The following is a 10,007-nucleotide window of genomic DNA, read 5'->3' as shown; positions in this document are numbered from 1 at the left end:
AAGAATATGATGTGAGCAACAGATCTGAAACTCATAGCACTGACAGTTCTCACATTTTTATTATTGCTGTTACCATGATTATTGCTATCACTATCGCAATCTCAATTGCTATTATATTATTTCTATTAAGGTTGATGCAACCACAAAGCCTCTTTGAAAAGTTATTTTAAACAATTATTACATTTACTGTGTGTTTTCTACTTCTTTTGAATAGTTACTTTGAAATATATTTACATAGTTTCAGAATCTTTCCTACATCTTCACCTGGCTCCATCCTGGGCACTTTTTGACCTCATAATCTGTTTGTGCATGTCATCACAATCTGTTGCCATGGAAAGGGCCATAATATCAAACAAGTAAGATGGTCAAAGGTTGTCTTGCAGAAGAGAGATAGAGATTTCATAGGAAAAATCCATTAATACTTAAATATAGTGCAATGGGAAATATCATACTATCTTTACCCAAATCAGTTACATAATTTTAAAGGAAGCACTCAAATAGTTTGAGCTCTTATCTCCTGTCAGAGTCCTCTATTTTCAGAGGTAATAGAAGTTTTATAAACATATGCTTTTATATATATAAACAAACTGCATACTGTGCATGCTATAATATCCGCTGCAATCCACTGAGTGCTCTCTTAGCATTCAGAATGAAATGTGACAATTCAATCTGATATATGTGCAACAATCTCGAATGTAACATAGATTTCCTGAACAACCCACACCATCTGTAAAATGGTAGGTTTATTGTTAGTATTGACTGTCTGGAGTACTGCATCAGTTCTAGGCTTCCAACACTACATACTTTCAGAGTAAGTTGTAGGACACGACTAGAAATAGGTCATTCCTGCAACATAAAAGAGCAAAGAATAAGGCAGCAAGAAAAGTCATGCAAGTTCAGATTCTCAGCTCTTTCTGCTATTGGGGGTATTAGAAGTCTTAGGGCAATGATTTCTGCCTCTGGGAGAACTCCCACGTGCACTCATCACTGCATCCCACGCACCTCAATGCAGCTGCAGCAGTAAATCTAGATTTCTAAGGCTGTGGTATAAGCAAAACAAGGAGTAGTGCCATGGCAGTTGTTCTGTTCTGGAAATTTGTTGTTCAAGTTTGCTGCTTGTTTTGGTTAGCCTAGAGCTGATCCTGTATGCATAGCAATTACCCTTTATTACGCCTTTGAAATTAGGCAATGGCAGGATATAGCAGAAGTAGTGTTGCTTTAATGGTTGAAAAGATTTTATGGACCATAGGTGTGGCTGTTTGTTTGTGTTTATGTTCCTAATTTGTAGTTTCCAACCTCACTGAGGTACTAGACCTCAATGAACACTGAGCCATAAAGAAGGTTTACTTTCCTGTTTATTGAAATTCTATTTAAAAAATAGTGAAAATTCTTTAAAGTGAAAATGTACATTCTCTTTACTTTTATCACAGTCTCTGTGGCTATCTTTCAAAACCATCATGTCTGAAAATAACTCATAGTTTTTTTTCAGGCTTTCAGAGAATTTTTCATCTAAAAAAATAAGAATGAGAAAGCCTCAGCGTTCAAATCTTCAAATAATTAAGGATGTCTAGGGGCAGAGTGTTAGAACTGAAATACATTATATTTTTTTCAGTAGCATTAAGGAAGGAAGTTGAGTTTATCAAGATTTGGATGTTGTACACATTATACAACTGTCCTCTATATATTCTACTAATAATCACCTATATTTTCTCTATAAAATAATTTAAGCGTTTGGTATAACTAGACTCTGCCTGCTGTTGGCAAGGATGAAAAATACATCACTGCACATATCTCCAAGGTAAATTGTTCATCAGGGAAGTGTGCCTCTAGGGAATATTTTCTTAGGAGACCCATGAACAATGAGAGATTTTCCACAGGGTATGCCCACGGGGTAAAGTGTACTTCAAAGTGAGAGATCCAAGATGAAATGAGACTCTTCAAAGGCCAGCTCCACTTCCCCTCTCAACAAGACAAATGACTTCAAAGGGGAACCCACCAAGGTTGTAAATAACTTCCCCATAATACAAAAACCTTATTGAAAACAAGTTCTACCAGTAATACGATATTTTTTAAGAAATTACCCAAAGCCAGGTGGGGTCTCAATGAATCTAATGTTCCTCAAGCAAATGTATGATCATCTAGAATACTTAGGGAGATTAAATGTGTACTGTTCATTTCCTTCTCACTTCTCTTATAGCAACTTTTAACAGTTACAGGACTGATGGCCTAAGAAGCCGTGATTACCTAACAGCATTATTAGGGACCCCAGGGACAGCTTGTGTCCAGGGTCCATTACAATCAAGTTAGCTACCGACCAAAAGTAAGTGAGGAACTACTAAGTAAGGCTCTATTTTTACATATAACATTACATATCATTGCAACTATCTAAATAAGTACTTTCAGACTCAAAACTTTATTACAGCATCATCAATGACAGATTTTGGTAATGACTGCTAATGATCATTCTCCAGATCAACATCTTATGACAATTCAGTGCTTCCAGATATATCTCTGTACAGGGAGAAAATTTAAAAGATAATCATAGATTCTTAAAATGATTGAATAACTAAATTGAATAATTCTGGTTTGAAGCAATCCTAGGATGACTCTAGTCTGTTCAAAGCCTGGCCACTGAATTTAGACCAGGTCAAAGCTTTGTCCAATGGGGTATAATGGAAACCTCTAGGGATGGAGGTTGAATTTCAATATATCTATATGCTTCTTGTTCTTTTTGACCTGCTGTGAAGAGTTAGGCTCCATCTTCTCAAAAACCTTCACAGAGGGTTTAGTTCTCCCTTACATCATCTTTTCTCCGGGCTAAATAGCAATACTGGAAGAAGAAAAAGAAAAGAGAAAACGGGAACAACAGAGACCCAAAATAACCCTTGCCATTAGCATCGCAGAGAGTCCTAAATAAGGAAAACTACTACTGAGTCTGTTGCCAGTGAGATAAAGGGTAGAGAAGGTTTGGCTTAAGGTATCTCCCAGTGTAAAATCCAGTTAATTTCTTATTAAACCTGAAAATCAGCCTCTGATCCAGCCCTAGAAAGATAAATAAGATCCTGACATATTTGTCTAGCTCCAGAGATCTGTTGTTTAAGAAATTAGTGCTGACTTCATCAGATACATCATAAAGAAACATAGTCACCATTACTCACCATTCAGTCTCACACATATATGCACTCTAATGGAAAAGAGTCATACCCAGTGGCACCAGACTATTGATATTTCTACTCCGTTGTTTAAGTAATGCGCAATGTTTAATAACTCAAATGGCACGACTGTTAAAAAAACAACTAATTACTAGATAAACTTCTTGCAAATCAATCGTACTGTACAAAACAGTGGGGGTTGTATACATTATGAGACAGCACTACACTTAATACTGGAAGTCCTGAAGAATCTCAGAGGCTTATTTTCTAAGGTTTATAGCCTGGTTCGCTGAGAAAGAAAAATAATAATAATTACATTACTTGTATGTGTGATCAGTACATTAGTATGTTTAGAAAAGGTTGACTACACAAATGCAAATTTGAGAGGGAGGCAAAGATCTTGAAGGTATGTAGTTCTTGCAGATTTTATGAAAACCTACAGCTCTGTGGAACTACTGTACTAACAGTGAATAACCATTACAATTTATCCAGCAGGTTGAAAGCTGTGCAGTGAAGTTACCTCCAAAAAAGCTGTGGGTTTGCTACAAAGGCCTGTGTAGCTTACTATATTGTTGACCACATCCTGGTAGACTTCATCAACTGGTGTACCTGAAACCAGCTGCAGCTTGTCAGCGCAAACTTAGTGTACATGCTGGCTTTGCATATGTGGTTCATTTTTGATGGGGCTCATCTCATGCAAGCTTGCTGCTCTCCTTTTCTCATGTGCATCAGTCAGGTGGTCATTTCGTAGGTTGACTTGTGAATGCAGGACTTAGGGCTGAGCGAAAGCATTTATGGCATAATACATTCCTATCTGTAGTCAAGTTTTAAGATTTGGGTTTCTAGTTAAAGCCTTGTGGAGAGTTTCAAACTGATTCATGTTGTGCTTTACATTGCCGGAAGTCAGAACTGTGTTACAGTTTTCTGTTCTTGAGCTCTCAATGTGTAGTGCCTAGCACAAGCAGTTTATACCGATTACAGTGGTTGTGTGTATGTGTGTGTGAGAGAGAGAGTTGTGTGAGAAAATACAAAGCTCAGATGCTGATCTCTGGCCTCAGATTGCTTATGTTGAGTTGCAAGGTGGTGACATCCTGGGTACAAAAAGAATATATACTATGCAATGCATTTTTATTTTATAATCTACTTTACAGTAGCTGAATGACTATCATGTGTCTGAATGGAAGCCATACATATCAGTTCTATGTTTAAAAACATTGATGATGCTCTCATAATTTTTCTCAAAATAAACCACATTACCATCAAAACCTTGAGCCTGTTTTAAGTGCCATGAGATGAAGACATATGTATATTTACATATTCATTTTTACTTCTTTTTACTTCTGGAGTTTGCACTGTAAGTAGGACATGCTTTCAAGATCTCTGCAGTTGCAGGGGTGAAATTAATTTGAAATGATAAAAGCTTAGATTCTAACATGCTATCTTGACTTAGGGAGCTAAACACCTAAGGAAAGCATCTAAACATTTTTTATGTTGTAGAACTTGTGATCTGAGTGTGTGTAGGAAGCTAAAGGAGATTCAGAGGTGTTGTAGAAACTATTCTGTGCTTCACAAAGTTCAGAAATGAATTTTTTAAAAATGGTGGTTTTACTGTACATCATACTTTGTTAGAAGAGTTAGAATTAGAATTAATTTTAATAAGACCTTTTTCATGCATAGGAAGAGCAAAGTAGAAATATTTACTTAATTTCTGAGGCTTCATGCTGGGACACCTAAGCTGCGAAAAGATGCAAGCAGAAAGCATACAAATAATATTCATAAAGAAAAATATTTCAGTGACAGATAATAAGATAGTTATACCTGAGATACAGTAAGAGAAATCCCCACTCATCACTGAAACACAGGTGAATCTGTACAGGAGTATGGTAGCTGCAGTGAATTTTTGTATTCAGTGGGAATCTCTGAATGATGCACTCATACTGAATAATCAGATATTCATTCATTTGTTCCCCATTCTTGCTGCCAGGCTGGGTGAGCTTGGGAGGCCTTGAAGAATGAACCAGTGATGAGGAATCTCTTCTGCCCTGTTGCAGTCAGAACAGGGAAACCACAGACTGTGAATGTACCAGAGCCTCAGAGAAACAAGAAGGTGCAAACCACCATGAACTGAAAAACAGTCAAATATTTTGCAGTAACCTTGGCTTTTCCTGAGATCACTTCTCCATTCAGTAGTTGAGCCCCATCCAATTTAATTCCCAGAATTTCACATTATCACAGCCTGAGGCTATTGGGCTGCAATGAATCCTGGGAAAATTGTTTCAGTAAATCTTAAATCTAAAACTGACCACATCTTGGATAGGACCAAGTACTGCCTGTCTAACAGATGTAATATGCAAATGTTGGTTGTGGTTTCGGTACAACCATGTATAATATCTTACATGTTCCTGTTTCACAGAGTGTCTATGAGTCTAGAAGATTAGGCCTGAAAAGTTTTGTTTCCTTTTTTTTTTTTTTATATCTGAATAATGTTTAATCAATTCAAGTATAAATAGCAATTGGGATGTCTGTCCTAGAAGCAGCAAGGGAGATGGGAATTTGTAGACCCTATTCTGAATTTTCTAAGTTTTAGGACTAGTGGTAATTTTATACTACATATACTAGGTATACTACATGATATTTTGCTTACACAGCTAAATTAAAATAAAGATGTCCTTTGTGCAGATGTGCACGCAAATGTACATAAATACAATATAGCAAGACTGCGTGCATCAATTTAGATATACAAATATAAATTGGAGCCCCCTCCACTTTCAGTCTCTATGTCTATTTATTTATCTTAGTGTAATTTTCATTATTTTGTATAAGTGATGTTTCAACAGAGTCATTTAGTGTATGTTTTACTTATAGAACATGGTCACTGAATTGAAGTTTTAACATTAATATACTGTGCTAATTTGGTGGACAAAGAAGGATATTTGCATAAGCCCAATCAGTCTGGCAATTTCTTATTACCCAAAGTCGAGAGCGGAGGCTGTGACCAAGTAGAAACAAAGTATGCTTGTATTTATAAATAAATAATCAGGCCAAAATTAAGAAAGGTCCTGAATGAAATCTATCAATATCTTATTTATACACTGATATTAAGTATGTGTGTGATTTTGACTGATTCTACTTAGATAAACAAGTTGAAAAGAAGGATGCTGGTCATGGTAATAGCATAGAATCTAATGCAAGTAGTGACAGCATGGTAAATTTTAAAAAAATCTTCAGTGTGTCAGACAGCTTCTTGAGTTTTTTGAATGTGGCATCTAAAAATCAAACAAAAGCATGATTTTTAGGGCACTACTGGAGTTACATGGACACTTGTAGAAACACTCCTTTGAGAGCTAGATAGCTCAGAGAAAATCTAGTTTGTTTGAAAATCACACTGGCACTTGTGGTTTAACCTGGCAGGAAGATAAGCACCACACAGCAGTTCATGTTCATCTCCCCAGTGGGATAGGAGAAAGAATAGGGAAATAAACAAAATTTGTGGATTGAGATAAAGATGTTGCTGTCACCTATTCTGGCTGTCCCCTTTCCCAGTTCTTGTGCTCTCCCAGCCTCCTTGCCAGCAGGGCAGAGTGAGAAGCTGGAGGGTTTTGACATGGTGTAGGCACTGTTCTGTAACAACTGAAACATCAGTATGTTATCAACATCATTTTTCCCCTAAATCCAAAACATAGCACCACACCAGCCACTGTGAAGAGAATTAACACTATATCAGTCAAAAATCAGGACAACAATCATTCTTTGTGTGTTGGGATATACTCTGATTTCCACTGATGTGGACCACAGAAAAAAGTCTTGATAGAGTTCAAGTTAGGAGAGACCCATAGGGATGCTCATTTCAGTGCATCAGTTGTTGTTAAGTGAGAATTTCTCTAAAGCAATACTAGGGAAAATAATTTCCTATCTTATAAACTTTTTTCATATCTATTCAAAGCAGTTTGGACACAATTCTGATAGGAAAGATACGTATATCAGTTTGTTAGTATAAATCTCTTGGCATCAATACTGACTGAAGTGAAATCTTCTTAAATCTTAATTAATTGCACTGATTGTAACTTTTCTCCTATTTACTTGCTCAGTTATATATATCATACACTGAGGAGCATGCTTAAAAATACTGAAAATAGAAGAATAGAAACAGAGACAGAAATAAAACACAAAAGGCAGGGAAAACATATGTGAGAAAGAGGAAAAAGTGAACTAACTGTGGTATGTAAAACAAAAGGAAAGAGATCAGAATGAAGCAGAGTCAATGGAAAAGAGAATAAGTCTAGAGAGATGGCAGGAAGCCTGGGGGAGGCCTGGAGAAAGAAAACTACAAGAAAAGGATATCAGAAAAAAAAGGAGGGGCTGAAAGAGGAGGAATGTAGGACTAGAGATGGTGAAATCCAGGAATACACTAAAGGGAAAAAAATGTGTATTTTATTTTATTTTTATTTTTTTACTTTACTGGTCAGTAGGAAAATGTACATTTTTATTCTTTGTTGGAAAACCTATCAAATTGGCTCCTGATGAAAGGGTCTCCCTTATACTTGTGGAATGAAATTTTCCTTACAACACCTTGACTTACTTTGGTAGAAGTATTGTTAATCACTGTAATATTATCTCGTGAAAGCATGGTCTGCAGAGAAATGGATGATGAAGTGCTCCTAGTAAAAAAAAATATTTTGTAACTAAACTGCATGCATGCACAAGCACATATGATTTTTTTCCTCAGATAGCAAGAATGTACTGCCTAAGTAGTGTGTAAAAATTTAAATTAATTTAGCCAGCTTTAATACGGTATTGCCAACTGCTTTTGTTACAAATAAATATTTAAAGATCAATTTTCATATACAATCAAATCTTAAGAACGAACCATTTCAATATGCCAAGATTCCTTTCATTTCTCTGTCTCTCTTCTCCTCTCTTTGCCCTTCCATCAGTGGCTAGCTATTAAAGATAAAATGGTTGTAATCATTATTATAATAGATCCCTCTGCATGATCATTCTAAGTGGGCCTAATCCTCTGCTTTTCTTGTTGTATTGCAGTATCCTACTATGGGAATGGAAGTGATGACACAAAGGATTATGACTACTGGATATGAAAAAGAGCAGAATGGAAGTTACTTTTTCTGCAGAAGTGCTTAATAAACATTAAGGTTTGACACACGGCTGACAGAAAAAACCCTACATGGAATGAACTTCTTTAGCACAATGTTTTCCATTGCAATTTTTCTAAAAATACAAGTTAATTAAAACACACACACAATACCCTACTTTTGATTTCTAAGTATGAGACAAGGCCATACTGTATGCATACAAACTGTAAGAAATAATTTATAGGACAAATTCCCCACAAGACCATTCAGGGAGAAGGAAAAAAAAAAAAAAAACCTAAAAGAAAGAGAGAGAAAAAAGACCTGGCTCTTGACACTAAAGGCTTAACATCAAATGCGGCCAGAAATCCATTTTCACAGTTTTATTGCCCATTCTGGACGCTTCATTTCAAAGGGAAAGAATTTGAATTCAGACACATAAAATTCCCTTTGTTCTCTTGCCCTCCAGCCTTTGGTGCCAGTGTGGACGGTCCTATAGGGAGAGGTTGAGATCAAAAAAACTTTCAGCTTAGATACCTGGCCCCAAATGATGCCCCTTGGCATTCTTAATTAAATCAGCTTTGCAATAGATTGACAATGCACTGTCAATTATAATCATTTATATTAGCAAACGGAGTATTTTTAACACTTTGGAAATAGCAAAAGTTCAGTAGACCTGGGAAAAAAAAAAGCTATACAATTTTACCGCATGATGATCACATAGAATGTAGTACATTGGATTGTAGGTCACATAACATTTTATCTTAACACTGGGTAAAGCTGATGTGATTTCGCATATCTTTTCCCATCTGAAAGGACATTTCCAGTTAGGTTCATCTGGGTTGTTTGTTGTTTTTCTGTCGGCTTCAAAACAGAAGTTGAGTGTAGTGTAAGGGGGCAGGAAGGAGGGGACATTGCAGCCCTGTGATGGAGGGAACCTTTGTTATAGAGAAAGGGCCTGATCCAGAGTCTACTGCACTGGAGGGAGGTATTTCTATTGATCTCAGTAGGCTTTGACCAGTACCTGCAGAGATTATTTTCACTGAGAGTTCTGAGGTACTTTTGATATTAAAATCTGCACAGGAATATTTATGAAAGGAAGGTATCTCCTTTGGTAGCAAATGACATCCCGACTTGTACTGATGAATAAGGTACTTTCTGCTTTCTACAGTGTTATTTCTTTATGTTTTAGCCTCATGCCTCTTTCTATTCCAGTTAATTTGGAATAGATACAGATCAGCTCTCAGGCTTCAGAGTATAAATTGATCACCTGGAGAGGTCAGGAAGGCATTTTTCCCTCTCCACGTATAGCACTGCACAAGAGATTAGAGGTCTGTACAACAATGCCTATATTTCTACTTTCTGTGGAGTTTATAGCTACTTTTTCCTTTTTCTTTTTGGAACCCACTGACTCTGATATTCATTTTGCTTCAGTGAGTTATGCATGACTTTTTCTTCAAACATTCATGTAAGTTGATTTTGATTTTCCTGTATGAAATAGGGTTCTACCATCAGATGTTAGTATAGGAGAGCAGATGATTGCTTCAACTGCTTCGTAGCAGATTATGTTCTTGTTTCATGGCAATAGGTGGGTACCTTCTCTCTGTTAAAGTCTAAAATATGGGCAATTTTTAATTGTGTATCAGATTTATTTGTAGGGAGGCTGTTAGAGTAGTAACTAAAAAGAAGATTATTAATAAACTTGAAAAATAATCTTTGCCATAAACTGCACATGGAGTCGTCAAATTTGATTTAAATTTTTAAGAGC

General features: G+C 36.3%; 1 long non-coding RNA gene across 1 annotated transcript; it reads left to right on the top strand.

Moving 5' to 3' along the window:
- The first annotated feature begins 317 nt into the window (after positions 1 to 317).
- LOC109367872 lies at positions 318 to 8,394 on the top strand. Its single transcript, XR_002115412.2, has 3 exons — positions 318 to 356; positions 5,137 to 5,259; positions 8,193 to 8,394. It is a non-coding gene; the product is annotated as an uncharacterized LOC109367872 (long non-coding RNA).
- The last annotated feature ends 1,613 nt before the right edge of the window (positions 8,395 to 10,007 follow it).

Source organism: Meleagris gallopavo, chromosome 5 (assembly GCF_000146605.3).
Source record: "Meleagris gallopavo isolate NT-WF06-2002-E0010 breed Aviagen turkey brand Nicholas breeding stock chromosome 5, Turkey_5.1, whole genome shotgun sequence".
In the NCBI taxonomy this organism is placed as follows: Eukaryota; Metazoa; Chordata; class Aves; order Galliformes; family Phasianidae; genus Meleagris; species Meleagris gallopavo.
The sequence above is the reverse complement of the archived record's forward strand: the minus strand, read 5'-3'. Positions and strand labels throughout refer to the sequence as shown.